General features: G+C 47.6%; 1 protein-coding gene and 1 non-coding gene across 3 annotated transcripts in view; both read left to right on the top strand.

The window, feature by feature from the left end:
- HPCA (hippocalcin) overlaps nucleotides 1-20,515 on the top strand; it is a 778,673-nt gene that overhangs the window by 672,416 nt on the left and 85,742 nt on the right. The window lies entirely within an intron of this gene.
- On the top strand, nucleotides 6,484-10,245 carry LOC122792601. The gene has a single exon (XR_006363406.1). It is a non-coding gene; the product is annotated as a 28S ribosomal RNA (ribosomal RNA).

Genomic DNA, 20,515 nt, shown 5'->3' with positions numbered 1-20,515 from the left:
GCCCTGATGCTGTAGAAGCTGGCCAACTGTTATGTCCTATGCAGGATATAATTCATGTAGCTAAGGCTCTTGCAGCAGTGATAAATATGATGAACATAGTACAAGTTTATAAATAAACTTACCATACCAGTATATGTTCAAGTAAACATTACTGCAGTAACCTCTCCACCCCCCTTTTTTATTATGCTATTGTGTGAATATATGCATATATTTTTACTCCTAGTTATGTCCTCTCAGTCTCCCCCACTTAGTTTGCAGGAAAGATCTGTAAGGCTTGGCTTTGAAACCTTTTTAGGCAACTCAGCTCATGCTAATGTTTTTTCTGCATGGAAGTTGCCCAGAAGCTTTGGAAACTGGCCGGCTATTATATCCTATGCAGGATGTAACCTATATAGCTAAGGCTACTGCAGCAGTGATCAAACATTTACTGTTACGGTACTTTACCTGTGTTCCAAGGGTTGTAAAAGCCTACCAAATGTAATTATCTAGAGACTATAGTGTGACTGTGATAGAGTGAGAATTACCACCTATACAGTACTGTGATGCCCCATGAACTGTAAAAGGGAACCTACACTGTATCCTAATGGTGTCCATGAAATTGCAATAATGGACCATTGCATTGCTATTAATGCTGTCTTTAAACTGGGCTGGAATCCATAACATATTATGTAGTCTTCCAAAAACTAGTAAGACACACACATGCCATATGTATTGAACATGTGGATCTGAAATTTTGTTCAGGGTTAGACCACTTTTGAATCTCTAAACAGCTGTCAAGGTTAAAAAATATATGCTTACTTATCTTTACACTACTGATTGCTTTGTTTACTCATCTTTTTACTAATATCACCTTATATCCCTTTATTTTTGAATGTATGCTGTAATGTCTGTATATTAAGCGTGTTTTTTCTTTCCTTATCCAACCCGGGGCTGAGTCTAAGAATGGCCTTTTGTGATCAGAGCTCTACCCTGGTTAAGAAATTGTAATACATAAATAAAATGTTAAAACTGTAATATTGATGACAGTATTGTGTAAAACAAAAAAAAATATGCTTACTTATCTTTACACTACTGATTGCTTTGTTTACTCATCTTTTTACTAATATCACACTCATCCAATACGCAGATGACTCAACCATCATCTGCTCAGCCCAGTCCCTACCCAAACTGCAAAAAGTCACACAGGAAGCCTTTTCCTCTGTTGAAACATGGTTATCCGATGCCCAATTAATACTCAACCTAAACAAAACTAAACTACTCATCTTCCAACCCACCAAACACTCAAAACAACTCTCACTTTAACATCACAGCAAAAGACAACACCACTATATACCCAACTGAACACACCAAATTGCTAGGAGTGGAAATAGACAATAAACTAAAATTTGACATTCACATATCTATGACCATAAAAAAAGTCCACAAATAACTAGGAGCATTATACAGAAATAAACAATTTCTCACCAAAGCAGCAAAGATTTCAATAGCAAATTCCCACCTTATCTCTACCCTACTTTATGCCTCTCCAGTATATACCAACCTAAGGCAATGTGATCTAAACAAGCTAGAGACCTGCTACAACAAAATCGCCAAATTCGCCACAGGGGCATCCTACCGTAGTCACCACTGTCTCTCACTTGCTGAACTGGGCTGGCTTGAACTCCCTCACCTCCTTCAGTGTTATCAACTCTCACTCGCCCACAAACTAGTAAACCATCCACTAAATGTCCCATCCCTCCAGAATCTACTCCAACCCTATCGCACCACCAGACCACTAAGATTCAGCAACAAAAATCACTTGCAGATCACTAAAGCCAATAACTCTGCTGGTGAAGCACTATTCTCTTAGCCATAGCCAAATTATGGAACTCACTCCCACCCACAATTACCTCCGTACCATCATGCACCAACTTCAAATCTTTATTAAAAGTGCACCTAAAAACATGCTGGCTATGCCCTTGCAACTCCCACTCTAATATCATCCACCCCATCCAACTACTACCTTTCTTTCACCTCCACTAACTACCTTGATGATAGCAAGCTCAGATGCTCATAAGCCTAGTACTTATTATACAGCAGGAACTTCTCATTGTTACATTTGTTAATGCCTGTTATGTACTTCACAGATAAAGATTCTAGTTGTCTACTGATGTACTATGTTCTTCATCTGTAAATATGTTGTAAGTAATTTCTATGTTAAATTGTTAATCGCTATGTAATCCAATGTAACTACTGTCTGTTTACTTTACTGTGGAGCTTTTCTCCCCGGGCCTCCGCTGAAAATGGACCCACGTCCAGTCGGACACTCCCGGTCAACAAATTTAAATAAATAAATAATTTAAATAAATAATGTAGTTCATAGGAAACAGTCAAAGGAAACTGCGTCATAGGTAGAAAATATTTTATGACAAAAAGCATCTCTGTACTAAAAGGGTGAAGGGCTGTATGTTAAATGGTCATTACATTATCAGTTGACATAAATCCCACCAGCAAGGTTGTCTTTATATATAAAGTTAAATTTGACACAACAGGGTTTTGAATATACTCTGTAAAAGAAAAAAAATCGGACACTGACGTTGATCTTCGTGTGTGTGTGTGTGTGTGTGTGTGTGTGTGTGTGTGTATGCCATATTTTCCTGAAAATAAGACCGGGTCTTATACTTTTCCCCCCGTCGAAATACGCATCAGTCAAACACTCTGCTTGTGTTGTGCCAGGTGTCTGCGCGGGGGTCGAGGTGTCCTCCAATGCCTCTTCCTTATGGATGGAAGTCCGTATGAGAGCGGATCTGCTCCTCCATGGCTGAGGGGAGTTCCACAGGGCTGTTCATACCTTGCAGGTTCGATCTCCCTATCGTCTGGTGGGCACGTGTGATCTGGCACAATTTGGCAGCCTCCAGGAGTTAAGGGATGATGGGGTGTACCGTCAGAGTCCAGGTCCCAGCCCCGGGTGATGTCCAGCCAGGTGTCTGTGTGGGATTGAGGTGCCTTTACCCACCATCCATCCATCGATCTGGCTGACCGACTCCCACTGGCGGAGGTTCCCTGTGGAGTGGCTCTGTGGGTCATGTTTTGCGGGTCGAGCTTCTCTGCCCCGGGAGCAAGGCGCAGGTGGGGGTGTAGAGTATTGTGTGCCCCTCAGGGTGGAAGTCAAGGTGAGACTGATGAGCCCGGGCCGAGGCAAAGGAGTCCTGTGACATGGCTGCTGTCCCCCAGCATCCATGCGTGGCTGAAGTGTGGAGGGGTTCTCTCCCACTTCTCTCTGGCTCTGAGCACTGATGCGCACCGCACCACCCCACGGCCCTCCGGGGTCACGATTATCAGTCCACGACCAGCACCTGGGGTGCCCTGTCCATGGGGAGAGGGACCCCTCCTCTTGGCAGAGGTGTGGGCTCCGACCCCTCCTCTCTGCCTGCCCACCGAGGTGCTCCTATCTGGTTGATCCTGCCAGTAGCATATGCTTGTCTCAAAGATTAAGCCATACAAGTCTCAGTGCACACGGATGCTACAGTGAAACTGTGAATGGCTCATTAAATCAGTTATGGTTCCTTTGATTGCTACACTGTTACTTGGATAACTGTTGTAATTCTAGAGCTAATACATGCTGATGAGCACTGACCTTCGGGAATGTGTGCTTTTATCACACCAAAACCAATCCAGGTATCAGCCAGGCAGCTTTGGTGACTCTAGATAAACTCGGGTTGATTGCATGCCCTCGTGGCGGTGACATGACATTCAAATGTCTACCCTATCAACTTTCGATGGTACTGTGCCTACCATGGTGACCACGGGTAATGGGGAATCAGGGTTCGATTCCGGAGAGGGAGCCTGAGAAATGCTACCACACCAAGGAAGGCAGCAGGTGTGCAAATTACCCACTCCTGACTAGGGGAGGTAGTGATGAAACAGTACAGGACTCTTTCGAGGCCCTGTAATTGGAATGAGTACGCTTTAAATCCTTTAACGAGGATTTATTGGAGGGCAACTCTGGTGGCAGGAGCCACGGTAATTCCAGCTCCAATAGCGTATATTAAAGTTGCTGTAGTTAAAAAGTTCATAGTTTGATCTTGGGATCAGACTGGCAGTCTGCCACAAGGTGAGCTACTGCCTGTCCCAGCCTCTGCCTCTCAGCACTCCCTTGATGCTCTTAACTGAGTTTCCCGGGGGTCCAAAGCATTTACTTTGAAAAAATTAGAGTGTTCAAAGCAGGCCGGTCACCTGAATACTTCAGCTTTGAATAATGGAATAGGACTCTGGTTCTATTTTGTTGGTTTTCGGAAGTGGGGCCATGATTAAGCGGGACAGCCGGGGGCATTTGTATTGTGTTGCTAGAGGTGAAATTCTTGGACTGGTGTAAGACGAACGAAAGTGAAAGCATTTGCCAAGAATGTTTTCATTAACTAAGAACGAAAGTCGGAGGTTCGAAAACAATCAGATACTGTTGTAGTTCCGACAATAAACGATGCCGACTAGCGATCCGGCAGTGTTATTCTCATAACCCACTGGAGAGCTTCTGGGAAATAAAAGTCTTTGGGTTCCAGGGGGAGTATGATTGCAAAGTTGAAACTTAAAGGAATTGAGGAAAGGGCACCACCAGGAGTGGAGCTTGCAGCTTAATTTGACTCAACACGGGAAACCTCACCCAGCCCAGACATGAAAAGGACTGACAGATTAATAGATCTTTCTCAATTCTGTGGGTGGTGGTGGTGGTGCATGGCCATTCTTAGTTGGTGGAGTGATTTGTCTGATTAATTCTGATAATGAACAAGACTCCAGCATGCTAACTAGTTATGCGGCCCCATGCAGTCATCTCCAACTTCTTAGAGGGACAAGTGGCTTTCAGCCACACGAGATTGAGCAATAACAGGTCTGTGATGCCCTTAGATATCCGGGGCTTCACACGTGCTACACTGAATGGATCAGCATGCATCTACCCTTGGCTGACAGGTCCGAGTAATCCACTGAACCCCATTCGTGATAGATACCAGAGATTGCAATTATTCCCCACTAATGAGAAATTCCCAGTAATTGCGGGTCATAAGGTCACGTTGATTAAGTCTCTGCCCATTGTACACACCGCCCATTACTACTACTGATTGGATGGTTTACTGAGGTCCTTGGATCGGACCCGCTGGAGTCGATCACGGCCCCGGTGGTGCGCCGAGAAGACAATCAGACTTGACTATCTAGAGGAAGTAAAAGTCGTAAGAAGGTTTCTGTAGGTGAACCTGCAGAAGGATCATTAATGCAGGTACCAGGGCCTCTCCTCACTCCGCTGCCCTGACCCCCTACATTTCTCTCTCTGTCTCTCTCTCTCTCTGACTCCTATCTCTTGGTGCACCCTGGCGGAGGTCGGCAGGACTGAGCCTGCGACTCCCAGGGGGAGGGAGGGAGGGAGAGTGGAGGGAGTGAGAGGAGGGGTGGTGTCCGTCCCCTCTTGCCTACCGGTGATGAGAGGGAGGGGGTCCCATCCATGCGGCGGGAGGTGCGGGCGGTCGTCTGCTGCCCTGAGGGGATGGTGGCGGAGGGTGTACCCAGTCCATTGGTGCCGTCCTCTGTGTGCCTTGGAGGTGACAGGCTCCCTGCAGGAAGGGGACGGAGAGGGTGCCATCCCAGCCGTGGACAACGGCCCGACCCCTCAGGTTAAACGGGGCCAAAATGGGGGCCACACACCGGTGTCCTCTCCCCTTGATGGTATTTGCAGGTACCTGTGAAGGATGCCCCGTTCCCCATGGGGCATCAGTTTGAAGACCCAGGAGATCAGCATTTCAGCCGATGCCAGCCACCACGGGACTCCCTGCTGTCCTGTGGCGTGGGGCCAGTAACCTTGTCTGGGCACCCGTGATGATGCCTGTGAAACCTTGCATGCTCTTCTCGAGGTGTGATGGTGCATGGGCAGTAGTGACCTCCCTGGCGAATGAGAACTGTACGACTCTGAGAGGTGGATCTCTCAGCTCATGCATTGATAAAGAACGCAGCTACCTGTGAGAACTAATGTGAATTGCAGAACACACTGATTATCAACACTTCAAATGCACTCTGTTGGGGGCTACACCTGTCTGAGGGTCACCGTGCCTTCCATCGCCCCAGGGGTGTCCCGCCCCCATCGAGGGCATGACCGGGGAGTCAAGGGAGCCTGCCATGTGCCCTCCCTGTCCCCCCTAGGGTGAGACGTGGATGGAGGAGAGGGAGTCCTCGCTCCCCGAGCCAGGAAGCCTGCCTCGCTCTGCTGCTGATGGGAGGGTGTAGGCACGCTTCCGGCCTGCCCCCTAGGGGCTTTCGGTGGTACAGCCACTCAGTTGCTCTCTCGGGGTGAGGCACGATGCCCACCTGCCCGGTTCACGCGCCAGGCCATGTCTGCCCTTCTCCGCTGTCCTAAGTCTGGTGATGGGGGAGCGGGTGCAAGGGCTGGGGGAGCACGGGTGGCATGTCCGTCTGTCCCTGGGGCTCCCGCCCTCCCCCCCACCTGTGACCATGCTTGGAACGCAACCTCAGATCAGATGTGGCGACCTGACAAATTTAAGCATATTACTAAGCAGAGGAAAAGAAACTAACCAGGATTCCCTCAGTAACAGTGAGTGAAGAGGGAAGAGCCCTGTGCTGAATCCCTGCCGGGTGACCGGCACAGGGAAATGTGGATTATGGAAGTCCATCTCTTTGGCGCCGCCCAGGGGGCTCAAGTCCTTGTTATCGAGGCTCAGTCCACGGACCGTATGAGGCTGGTGGCGGCCCCTGGTACGTTGGGATCAGGTTTTCCCGGAGTCTGGTTGTTTGTGAATGCAGCCCAAAGCGGGTGGTAAATTCCAGCTAAGGCTAAACACTGGCAGGAGACCGATAGTGGACAAGTACTGTAAGGAAAAGTTGAAAAAAACTTTAAAGAAAGAGTTTGAGGGAGTCAAACCGTTCAGAGGTAAATGGATGAGGTCCATGTGGTCCACCTGGAGGATTCCATTCGGCAGCTGCACCGGCCACCCGGGCAAGATAGATCCCCAACCAGGGGGGCTGGGGGACCATTTCTAGGTGCGACAGCTGCCGTCGGGTGCACTTCCTCCATGGCAGTGCACCACGACCGGATCTGGGTCAGCCGGGAAAGCCACGGTGAAGGTGGCTCCCTTCCCCAGAAGGGAGTGTTACAGCCCGTGGCATCAGCCCTCGCTGTGCCCAGGGGTTGTGGGAGATGATACCGCCACATCCACCCCCACCATCATGGAAGGGTGCCCCCGGCTCCCGGCTGGACTGTCGACTGGACTGGACTGCCCTCAGTGCTGCCTCACCACACCCACTGCTGGGCCGGCGGGCTCACCTTGGGTGCTCAGGGTCCACGGCAAAGTCGGTGACCCACCTGTCCCATCTTGAAACATGGACCAATGAATCTAACAGGTGTGCAAGTCCGAGGGTGGGCAGGAGACCCCATGGCTCAATGAAAGTGAGGGCCAGCATGAGAGGAGGGATCCCCCCACTCCACGTGGGGGTGCGCATTGCCAGCTCATCTCACCCATCCTGTTGGGGAGGTGGAGTGTGAGCGCACCTGGTGGGACCTGAAACATGGTGAACTATGCCTGGGCAGGGTGAAGCCAGAGGAAACTCTGGTGGAGGTCCGTAGTGGTCCTGATGTGCAAATTGGTCATCCGACCTGGGTATAGGGGTGAAAGACTAATCGAACCATCTAGTAGCTGGTTCCCTCCGAAGTTTCCCTCAGTATAACTGGCACTTGGCAGATGCAGTTTTATCTGGTAAAGCGAATGATTAGAAGTCTTGGGGCCGAAACAATCTCAATCTATTCTCAAACTTTAAATGGGTAAGAAGCCTGACTCACTGGCTTGGAGCTGGGCGTGGAATGCAAGCGCCCAGTGGGCCACTTTTGGTAACAGAACTGGCTCTGTGGGATGAACCAAATGCTGGGTTAAGGTGCACGATGCCGATGCTCATCAGACTCCAGAAAAGGTGTTGGTTGATATAGACAGCAGGACGATGCCCATGGAAGTCGGAATCCGCTAAGGAGTGTGTAGAAACTCACCTGCTGAATCAACTAGCCCTAAAAATGGATGGCACTGGAGCGTTGGGCGCATACCCAGCTGTCACCAGCACTGGGATCTGATGGGGCTACGTCACAACGAGTAGGAGGGCCACCACAGTGGCACTGAAGCCCAGGGTGAGGGCCTGGGTGGAGCCACCGTGGGTGCAGATCTTGGCGGTAGTAGCAAATATTCAAACGAGAGCTTTGAAGGCCAAAGTGGAGAAGGGTTCCATGTGAACAGCAGTTGAAAATGGGTCAGTCAGTCCTGAAAGAGAGGCGAGTACCGTTCCAAAGGGACGGGCGATAGCCTTCATCACCCTCAGATGATTGAAAGGAAGTCAGGTTCAGATTCCCAAATCTGGAGCAGCAGAGACTGGCGCTTTGTGGAGTCCAGTGTGGTGACACAAACAATCCCAGACAAGCCAGTGGGGACCCCTGGGAGAGTTCTCTTTTCTTTGTAAAGGGCAGGACACCCTGGAATGGGTTGGCACCAAGGAAGGGGCCCGCACCCTGGAAAGCATTGCTGTTCCAGCAGCATCAGGTGAGCTCTAGCTGGCCCTTGAAAATCCGGGGGAGAGGGTGTAAGTCTCATGCCGGGCCGTATCCTTATCCGCAGCAGGTCTCCAAGGTGAACAGCCTCTGGCATGTTAGAGCAATGTAAGTAAGGGAAGTCGGCAAGCCAGATCCATAACTTTGGGATAAAGATTGGCTCTAAGGGCTGAGTCGGTCTGGCTCGGTGGTGAAGCGGGGCTGGGCGCGCACCATGGCTGGATGAGGCATCGCCCCCTTGCCATGCTCCCCCCTCCTGGGGGGGCCAGGGGGATGGCGGTGGAGACTCTGGACATGTGCTGGGCCCTTCCTGTGGATCACCCTGGCTGTGCCGGGCACCAGTCCCGACCAGCGTCCCGCATTGTCCAGCAGCTAGCAGCTGACTTAGAACTGGTGCAGACTGGGGGAATCTGACTGTTTAATTAAAATATAGCATCATGAAGGCCCAAGATGGGTGCTGACACAATGTGATTTCTGCCCACTGCTCTGAATATCAAAGTGAAAAAATTCAATGAAGCACGGGTAAATGGCGGAAGTAACTATGACTCTCTTAAAGTAGCCAAATGCCTCGTCATCTAATTAGTGACATGCATGAATGGATGAATGAGATTCCCACTGTCCTTACCTACTATCTAGTGAAACCACAGCCAAGGAAATGGGCTTGGCAGAATCAGCAGGGAAAGAAGACCCTGTTGAGCTTGACTCTAATCTGGCACTGTAAAGAAACATGAGAGGTGTAGAATAAGTGGGAAGCCTCAGCTGCTGGTGAAATCCCACTACTCTTATTGCTTTTTTACTTACCCAGTGAGGTGGGGGGGTGAGCCTCCCGGGGCTCTCGCTTCTTGCTCCAAGCACCCGGGCATCTGGGGGTGACCTGCTCTGGGGACAGTGCCAGGTGGGGAGTTTGACTGGGGCAGTACACCTGTCAAATTAAAGAGTAATGCCAGTGTCCTAAGGTGAGCTCAGAGAGGACAGAAACCTCCCGTGGAGTAGAAGGGCAAAAGCTCGCTTGATCTTGATTTTCAGTATGAATACAGACCGTGAAAGCGGGGCCTCATGATCCTTCTGACTTTTTGGGTTTTAAGCAGGAGGTGTCAGTAAAGTTACCACAGAGATAACTGGCTTGTGGCGGCCAAGCATTCATAGCGATGTCACTTTCTGATCCTTCAATGTCGGCTCTTCCTATCATTGTGAAGCAGAATTCATCGAGCGTTGGATTAATCACCCAATAATAGAGTACATGAGCTGGGTTAAGACCATTGTAAGACAGGTTAGTTTTACCCTATTGATGATGTGTTGTTGCGATAGTAATCCTGCTCAGTACGAGAAGAACAGCAGGTTCAGACATTTGGTGTATGTGCTTGGCTTTGGAGCCAATGGTGCAAAGCTACCATCTGTGGGATTATGACTGAGTGCCTCTAAACATAACAAAAATTGCAGTGTTGTGGATCTCTGGTTGGCCAGGGATAGCCGGCCACAAGGCTGGTGAAGAGCACAGCTCGTCACTGGATTGGAGTGTGGAAGGAAGGGGGCCACCTCTCTCCAGCAGTGCACCACATGTTATGGGGAACAGTGTGCTAAATCATTCGTAGATGACCTGATTCTGGGTCAGGGTTTCATACATAGCAGAGCAGCAAAAAGCTGCGACCTATTGAAAGTCAGCCCTCGAGCCAAGCTTTTGTCGCAGGTGGGGGAACAGGCTCCATGCCTTCATGGGGAGGGGGACCTTTCCTTGTACAGCCCACCCTGCATGCTGCCACACCTCCTCCCCTCCGTCCAGATCGTTGGCAGGACTTTGCTCATCAGCAGCTGGTCCGGGGTCTGGCCGGGTGAGAGAGGGAGTGTGGGCCGGATGTGCCCCAGTGGCGATGCCTCCTGTGCAGCAGAAGGTCCCTGGTCATGCCCCTCACTCCACCCTTCCAGTGCCTCCATCCAGATAACCAGGAATCCATGCTGACATGGAGGGAGGTGAGGATTGCGTACTCGGGCTTAAGGGTCATCCCTGGAGGGGCGACCCATAAGCGGGTGTATGGTTCCCAGGAGAGGGTAGAGGTCCGTCCAGGGAAGCCAGATCTGGGATCCTGTTCTCCTGGTGCCTGGGGAGAGGAGATATTGCCACCATGGCGTCTCATACATGGGACCATCTGGGGGAGTAGGCTGACAGCATTTGTGTGCCGAGGGCTGCCCCGGGAGCCAGGTCTGCAATACCATCCTTCCAGCCTCCAGTGGTGTGGAGATAAGGCCGCCATGGTGTCTCGCACACTGGACCATCCACAGGTGCCGGATCAGCCTCCGAGCACATGACCCCTGTGAACAGCACCATTCAGGATGCAAGGGGGCATGTGCTAGAATGCTCAAAATGAAGCATGTTTGTCGGCACCTGGTGCCACCAAGGAGAGAAATGGAGGCACAAGGTGAAATGGGCTGAGATGCTGGGACCCAGGGCCATATTCTGTGCGAATTTGAAAGCCCTAGGTGGAAGACAAAGGGGAGAACCGGCATCACGGAAGTCTGGATGAGGGTCTGGCTGAGGCCTTATGGCCCAGCAGAGTTCCACAAGGCTGGTAAAGATCAGTGGGAAGCTCCCCTGGGAGGGTCAGAGGACATGGTTGACATGTTATGATTTGGCATCCTCCAGGAGTTATGTAACCGGGGAAAAGAGCTCTCCCGCCCGGATAGATATGGAAGCCATGAGGGGGGTCATCCAGATGAAAGTCCTTAAGAGAGAGAGAGGCAGAAAACGGCCGGGCTGGGAGAGCTGCCGCTTTTCTGAAGGGATCTGGATCATGCCCTGTCTCTGGTATGGATGTCCTCAGGGGAGTGGCTGGCGGATGGCTGCAGGATCTGGAGAGCTCCTGCCTGGGTGAGCAGGGTCAGCCAGAGGCCCCCATGATGGAAGTCCTCAACGAAGTGCTGGGCAGATATCTGCAGGGCCTAGAATGCTCCTCCTTGGGTGAGCGGGGTCAGGCAGAGGCCCCCACAATGGAAGTCCTTAAGGGAGCAAGTGGTAGACATCTGTGGGGCCTGGAGAGCTCCTGCCAGGCAGGGTGAAGGCATCCGACCTTGCCCGGTATCCGACAGCATCCACAAAATATAGCAAAGTCCCCAGAAGTGCTCTGGATGGGAGAGCAGGGGCACATGGAAGTCTTGATGAGGGTCTGACTTTGACCTCGCAGCCCAGCAGAGTTCCATGAGCCTGGGAAGGATCAGTAGGAAGCTCCCTTGAGAGGCTCCAAGGGCACAGGTGACACGTTGCGATTTGACAGCCTCCAGGAGTTATGTAACCCAGGAAAAGAGCTCTGCTGCCTGGGTAGAAGTGGAAGCCATGAGGGGGTCCATCCTGAGAAAAGTCCGTAAGGGAGAGAGAGGTGGAAAATGGCTGGGCTGGGAGAGCTGCTGTCTGAGTGAGGGGGTCTTGACTATGGCCCCTTCCGGGATGGAAGTCTGGAAGGGGGAGAGAGGTGGAAAGTGGCCAGGCAGGGACCACTCCTGCCTGGGTGAAAAGGTCCAGATCACGCCCTCCCCTGCATTACAGAAGTCCTCAAGGGAGCGGCTGGCGGATGGCTGCGGGGTCCGGACAGCTCCTGTCTAGGTGAACAGCATCAGGCAGAGGCCCCCACAGTGGAAGTTCTTAAGGGAGAAAGCGGTGGGCATTTGCGGGGCCTTGAGAGCTCCTGCAAGGAAGGGTGAAGGCGTCTGCCCTCGCCCGGTACCCGATGGCATCCCCAAAATATCGCAAAGTCCCCGGAGATGCTCTTGATGAGAAAGTAGGGTCACACAGGAAGTCTTGATGAGGGTCTGGCTGAGGCCTCGTGGCCCAGCAGATTTTCATGAGGCAGGGAAGGATCCGTGGGAAGCTCCCCTGAGAGGCTCTGAGGGTACGGTTGACATGTTATGATTTGGCAGCCTGCAGGAGTTATGTAACCCAGGAAAAGAGCTCTCTTGCCTGGGTAGAAGTGGAAACCATGAGGGTGTCTGTCCCGATGGAAGTCCTTAAGGGAGAGAGAGGTGGAAACAGCTGGGCAGGGAGCACTCCCACCTGGGTGAGAAGGTCCGTATCACACCCCACCTCCAGTATGGAAGTTCTCAAGGGAGCAGCTGGCAGATGGCTGTGGGGTCCAGAGAGCTCCTGCCTTGGTGAGTGGGGTCAGGCGAAGGCTCCCACAATGGAAATCCTTAAGGGAATGAGTGGTGGGCATCTGAGGGGCCTGGAGAGCTCTTTGCAGGCAGGGTGAAGGTGTCCACCCTCGCCCGGTACCTGCCGGCGTCCACAAAAAATCTCAAAGTCCCCGGAGTTGTTCTGGATGGGAGAGCAGGGGCACATGGAAGTCTTGATGAGGGTGTATCTGCCCCTCCGTGGCCAAGGGGAGTTTTGTGAGTCTGGCTGCGATTGGAGTGAAGTCCCCTGAGAGGGCCTGAGGGCACGGGAACACTGCACAATGTGGCAGTCTCCAGGAGTTAAGGGATGATGGGGTGTCCTGTCAGAGTCCGGTTTCCAGCTCTGGGTGACATCCCACTGCTCCTACCATATTTCCCCGAAAATAAGACCAGGTCTTATACTTTTTCTCCCGCCAAAATACACATTATGGCTTATTATCAGTGAATGCCTTATTTACCCCCCCCCATACAACAATCTACATTTATTCATGTACAAAAATCAACATTTATTCATGTACACAAATTGACATTTATTCATGTACAAAAATTGACATTTAGTTGGTACTTTTCTGTTATCGGGCAACAGTTCTAGGTAATGCATTAACAGTTGTGTGAGAATTCTACATAAACAGTGCAACAAACATTTCAGCTTCAGAATATCCACACGTTGGCTTTCACAGTGCAATACTTCATGCTTAACAGAAAGTCAGAAAAATCTCAATACATGTGTATTGGAGGAGGGTATATAACAGGTGAATAACTGCCACTTTTTGAGTGGTGATGCTTTCTTTATTCCTTACCCAAACCGTAAGAGAAGAATGATGGAAAGTCATAAAAAGGAAGTCTGGGAACTAGTGGCCTTACTTTGTAATTACCCCTTGATAATGAAACATTACCTTAATATAATAAAGTCAAAAAACTGACCAGAGCTTGCTGGCAGCTGAAAGCAGAAGCAATCTATTCTGTTGCACCGATAACAGAAAAGTTATTCAAATACAGTCATGTCATCTTCTTCTGGAACATTGTCATAAGTCTCCAACCCCCGAATTCTGACCTGAATTTGTTGCAACTCCATTTCCTGTAGAACCATTGGCCGCAATCTGTCATGCCTAGCAATAGAGCTCTCCTTAAATGAGCACTGCTTGTCCATGTAGCCTGCTTGTAGTGCATTGGCAACACAGCTGTCAGTGATTTTATCCCATGAATTCTTTACCCAAGTCATGACCTCTTGCAGGCTAGGCTTCACAAAGTTTCCATGCTGATTTCTCTCCATTCTATTTTCAATGTAGTCATTGAGTTCCATACGCAAATGGTCCTTGAATGGCTTGTTTATTACAATATCAAGAGTCTGGAGATAGGCAGTCATTCCTGTGGGAATCATTATTTGATCTATTCTTCTCTGTACAAGGAATTTCTTCATGTCTTTAGCGCGGTGAGTGCTGGCTGAATCCCAGACTAGCAGACCTCTTTTACCACCTCGCAAAACAAGTGGCAGCATTACATCGACCCACTTCCTTATAACTGCTTGTGTGCACCAGACTTTTTCAGTTTCAAGAATGTAAATGCCTGAAACATGTTCAGTCTTATCTTTCTGGCCCTTACTACTGATTAGAGGTGGGGTTTTCTTTCCATCTAGACGAATTGCCAAAGTACAGGTAACGTGCACTTTTGTAACCAGTGGAGGGAATGTAGATTGACGAGGCACCTCTCTAATCAATTATTGTTTGAAATCCTTGGCCCATAAACACTGCAGTTTCATCCATAGCAATCATGTTGGAGAGTTGGTATCTAGAAAAGTCGATGCCATCAACAAAGGACTTGAATGCAAGTGCATGTTTAATAACTTCAGTATCTTCCAGCTTGAACAGTGCTGTTGATCATCTTAGAAACAGTTCATATCGCTGAAAGAAGCCATCTACCCAATGTTGTGATGCTTTGAATTCTTCTGGGGATATTTCTAACTGTGGTGCCATTGCAAGGGCAAATGCTTGAATATCAGCCCTGCGCACAACCAAAGCTTTTGCTCTCTTGTTAGAAATCCATCAGGAAATAATGGTTGCTGACCTGATCCACACTTCTTAGCATTTTCCTCGTCGGTCTGTTGACTGAGGTTATTGTATGGTGCTCACCATTTTCGGACCATTTGGAGATGCAACTTCTCTTTGCAGAAAGCCATCAGATTCTTTCCCCGGGAGTCCTCCACGATTCCTTTCTTGTAGTCGATGGAATAGCTCTTTTATTTTTTTGCACTCATCTTGTCTGGGAGGTTAATTGAAGACTTGCGAGACAGGAGTGGCAACACAAAATAGCGACGGTGAAGAAGACACAACCACACCCGTTCTTTATCAAGTGTGCATGTTTTACATGCATTGTACTTTGACCAGTCAAAGTACACTTGCCAGTATTTATGGGCCAAGGATCTCAACCATCAAGTGTGAGTGAGGATTAGGGTTACAGTAAGAATCGTGGGGGACTCCCGGGGAAAGAATCTTACGACTTTCTGCAAAGAGAAGTTGGGTGTCCAAATGGTCCAAAAATGCAGAGCAGAGTACAATAACCTCAGTCAACAGGTGTCATTAATATTATTATTTTATAATTCAGCACGTCTGTCGTGTGTTGTTGACATTCTTAAATGGGGCTTATTTCTATGGTAGGGCTTATATCATGATCACCCTGGAAAACCACGCTAGGCCTTATTCTGTGGTTAGATCTTATTTACAGAGAAATACGATATATATACATATATATATATATATATATATATATATATATATATATATATATATATATATATATATATATATATATATACATATATATATATATGTATAAAAAGAGAGAGAGAGAGATGTTCAGATTGAGCAAATGTAATTTTGGGCAAATGCTGGTTAGTGCAATTGGCATATGTAACTCTGGCAAGGGTGGCCAAGAATATACAAAGTATCTCTTTCTAACAGAGACACAGGTGACGGACCAGAAGTAAATTTACTATTTCCCATACACTGATCCAAGTTGCGCTTGAATAGGTAGTGGGAAGAATTCTGCTTCACATGGATGGGAAGCATGTTTCACAGAAGGGGTAGTCTGAGATACATACTTGTTCCACCACCATGTGTTTTCTATATTGCATAGAAGGTTTAGGTCCCTCTGTTGGGTGTTTCTGATGCTGTTTGTTTTGCAAATGTGCACCATGTTCATTAGGGTTGGATCAGAGGATACTTTGAAATCACCTGTCAGCAGCCTGTAGCAGACCGAGTATAAGGACAAGGCTTTAAAGCAGTCTGCATAAGACATGTTGTCTACACCAAGTATTCATTTTGTGAGGAACCTTTGTGGATGCTCCAGTTGTTGCATATGTCTGGTCAGGTATGTATCGAAGGGAGCATTGTATTCTATGATTAGTGTAAGAGGGTCTCACAGCAACTAATGACTGGTGCCAAAGTCATGGCCTCAAGCTAAACGCAAAAAATGTATCATCATACCATTCAGCAAAAACACGACCCCTTCTGATTACCACATCAAAAGCAACCCCCTAAGCTCACAACCTGTGGTGAGAGACCTGGGCACTCAGGTTGATAAAAACCTCACATTCAACCATCATGTAGCGGCAGTGATCAGAAAAGTCTTTTATTTGGTTCATCTTATTAGTAAAGGGATTGCATCCAGAAAAAAGGAGGTTATTACCACTCTATAATCCCCCATCATTAGAGCAATAATTGAGTATAACTCCCCATTTGGTATGTACCTCTCCATACATCTGCACCAACTGGAAAGGCCACGGAAATACCTCACAAAGAGAATCCATGGCCTCCCACACCTGTCCTATGCAGACAGGCTCAAATCACTATCAGTCTATTCAGTATTGTACAGATTACTCAGGGGTGATCTGTGTCACACCTACAAGGCAATCTCGAACCCTCCCCTACTAGAGATGCTCCATATCCATAAGTCTAACTCCTCAATCATTACTCACCCAAAAGGCCTGAATCTAATATGTGACATCAACAAAATTTGTTGGAGAGACAGGTCTGTCTCCCAGATGCTGCCCCGTCTCTGGAATAGACTTCCCATGCATGTTAAACAGAGCACCTTGCTGACCCTGTTCAAGCACAACTTTGATGAGTGGATAAGAAACCACAAATATGCCCCAGGAGTTCCACCTGTGTCCCTTACTAACAGGGATGACAGGTGCTGACTGAGGTTTCTTTTTGGGGATAAAATCTTGGCTAGACTTGTAAGGGCCCCAGAGTCATTAGCCTAGTAACCTCCTATGATCCTACGAGTACAACAGAACAATGATAACCTTGGACTTAGATGCCATACCTGTACTTATGAGTTGTACAACATAAAAAGACTTCCTTACTACAGTAGATACATGATGGTCAAAGGCCAAGCCACTGACTACATGTGTTTCCAAATCTCTGACCACTAGGTCTACTCATAGGTATATATTATCAATGTAGTAATTTGTGGGAGTGGCCATCTTTCCAAAAGAAATTATTATGTTCTTCTTGGCATTGAGTTTTAGACTGTGACTTTGGCACCAGTTATTAGTTTGGTTCAAGCATTTTTGGAGGGTATTTATCTTCTGGGAGGGATTCAGTGACTGTACCTAGTTTTCAATGTCTGCAAACTTGGTTAGCTAGAAACCTTTGACACTAGCCTTGACTTCAGAGAAGTAGATGCCAAAAAGTAACAGGCCCAGCACTGTACCCTGAGGGATTCCACTAGTGACTGGCCTATTTATGGAGGTATACTCCCCTATCCTGACTTACTGGGTCCTATCAGTGCACCAACTGGCTATCCAACATGAGATGCTGGGGATTATACTTGATTTAGTGAGCTTGTGTACAATGCCTGAGTGGGGTATTGTGTCGAATGCCTTGGCTATGTCAAGGTAGATGGCATGCACCATTTTGCCTTAGTCCATTGCTTTCTTGACCCTCTTGAAGAAGTCCATCAGGTTGAGTAGACATGACTTGTCCTTGGTGAAACCGAAAGTTTTCTATGTCAGTGTTCATCAAATCCATGATTATCCTTTCCATGTGAGAATAGTAAAGATTATGGATCGATAGTTTCTCAGGTCCATGGATGGCCTGCCCTTGTGCAGAGGGATAGCAGTATCAGTCCTTCATTTGTTCAGCATGAAGCCTGTTTGAAGGCTATGGTTAAATTGTGATTAATTATCAGGTTCTGTTAATGCAGTATTTTTGGTCTTGTAGAGTACTTTGAGGGCCCCAGTTCCCTAGTGATAATTTGGAAAGTATTGGTTGAGGATTTTTCTTGAATAGTGTCTGGGGGTGAGAGTGGGATAAAATTGGAGCAGAATGTATCAACCAGTAGATTTGCTATATCCTCCGGTGCAGTATAAGTGGCTCCATTTACAATTAATTCGGCACATTGTTGTCGTGTCTTTTAGGTTTCGGACATTGCTGTAGAATGCCTTATGATTGCCCTTAGTCTGGGAAGATACTTTTACTTCAAAATTAGCTTTGGTAGACTTAATTAGTCCCCTGAGCTGCTTATTTAGTTTGATGAGAAATTTCTTACCTTGCTGGGCATTGCACTTCCTATTTATGGGCACAATTTTCTTCCTTCTGTTGTGCAACCTATTATTGCTGAGATTCCACCAGGCTGGCTTGTATTTTGAGTTTGTCCTGTTCTTACTTTAGATTGCTATTGCTGCCTCTATGCAGATGTATACATGATTGTAATGGGTCTTTATGAAGCAGTGTTCCCTGGATTTGGGAGTAGTGCTTTACATTTTGCCAGGGTGTCACTTAAAAGTACGAAGGTTGCTTTGGAATAATTCCAAAAAATTCCAGGGTTATCTGGTGTCACAGACTTTATTTCTGTTTTGAAGAAGAAAACTTGATGGTCTGACCTAACTGATGAGGAAGTTACACATGGGGTGATTACAGCCTTCACCCATATTGGCAGTGTATTTGAACTAGCTGATCCAGGGTATTCATATTGATAAAATCCAGAAATCTTTGGATCTGTAAGTTTGTGGTCTTGTATCATTCCCAGTTTATAGTGGGGTAGTTGAAGTCACCTTTGACTATGGTGTTGGGTTGAATGGGGAGTGACTCTAGTTCATTTAAGTAAGTGGTATGGGTTTCCTGAGCTATAGAGGGGGACATATAGCATGCAGGGATATGGTACAGGATTTTGCTTTTGGTGAGTTGTACATGGAGAAGCTCAAGTGCATCATGTTACTTGACCAGCCTTGACATTTGTTTATTTTTAATGCACATTGTGACACCTGCACCTTTTGTCCCATTCTGTGAAGTAGCTGATCTAAAAGTATGAAATACATTACCCTGCACTGCCACTGTGCTCTCTGCAGCTTTAAAACATGCCTGAATAACTACACAGACATCTAGACATCTATATATAGGTTTTTTTGTTTAGGCTGCTGGCATTGAGCAGTTACACCTCTAGATTATCCTGAGCTGGTTTAGTTATGTTAGATGGTTTATCAGGTTGGAAATGCCTAAAAATGGCACAATGGGGTTGGCAAAGGTTTTAGCCAATATTCAAAAGCCTAAAGGATACAGATTTTGACCATTCCTGGTGAAGCAGCATGGTTGTCAACCATATCACTGTAGACTGACAAAGATTGTACCCCCTGGAAATTACACCAAAATCTGTGCTAATTATTAAAGTCAGTTATCATCTGTTCACATTGTGATAACATCCTTGTGGAAGGTAAATTGTTGCTCAATGCTAGGTGCATACTGGCCTGGGTCACAGTTTTGAGAGCTCTATCATGTGTCTGTTCATATAGTCCAGGAAGGTACATCAAAGATAATTTAAATCCACTTGGACTATGACTGAGTAATACTGGTATTTGTGGTTCAATGTATTGAGAGCTTGCATAATCTATTGGATCCTGGCACTTCAGCCTATTGAGTGGACCATCAGTATGCCTCACAGTGGAGTCCTCTGTGATCAAGATATTAGATTGTGAGGTTGTCTGCCTTATGGGCTTAGATGTTGAGGCATACTGCGGTGTGATGGATTGTGTCATGGTGGGTGTTGTTGCAGTAATGTGATTCCAGGGTTGCTGAGGATAGTTATTCTGATTTCTGCATCTGGGAGGCCTTTGAGGTTTGGGTACCTCCCTTTTAAGGGCCTCAGAATAGATAGGTCTATGTGCTTGTCCTGTAGTGTGTTTGGTAGATATTATGTGGTGGTGTGGGTTTCTAACATCTTCTTTGGTAATTGTGTGAGAACATTGCCTTCAAAGACAGTGTATAAGTACGTCTCACATTCTGTATCAGATTGTTAGAATTAGATGGCTTTCAGTAAACATGAGACAATTTCTACATTGTCTCATGATGCCCAGTTCTACAAAGCTGGCTATACAGACAGAATGAAAATGCATATCCATGGTTTCAAGAACCTATATAATGGGCTTCAGTGGGAATGGCACCAAGGGAGTATCTAGGGCTGTATGGGAGTGGCTTCAGTGGGAATGGCACCAAGGGAGTATCTAGGGCTGTATGGGAGTGGTACCAAGGGGGTATTTAGGATGGTAAACAGTGCCAAAAGTACTTGATTTCATGCTTCTCTTGTGTGTAACAACTCTATGGGAGTACTAAAGGAGATTATAGCTGATTTTGTTTGGATGCTGCCTGTGTAAGGAATACAGTCGTAGTCTACTCTCAGTCTTAACTCAAGCATTAAAAGTCTAAAGGGAGGGTGTAGTATCGGGCAAGTAATGCTGTTATTGTACTGTAGGGGCACTCTGGGGAATTAGCAACATGTAGTGTTGGTTCTGTATATCTC

The sequence above is a fragment of the Protopterus annectens genome, chromosome 1.part2 (genome assembly GCF_019279795.1).
Source record: "Protopterus annectens isolate FY-2018-M chromosome 1.part2, PAN1.0, whole genome shotgun sequence".
Taxonomy (NCBI): Eukaryota; Metazoa; Chordata; order Ceratodontiformes; family Protopteridae; genus Protopterus; species Protopterus annectens.
This window is presented reverse-complemented; position numbering and strand designations above follow the sequence as displayed.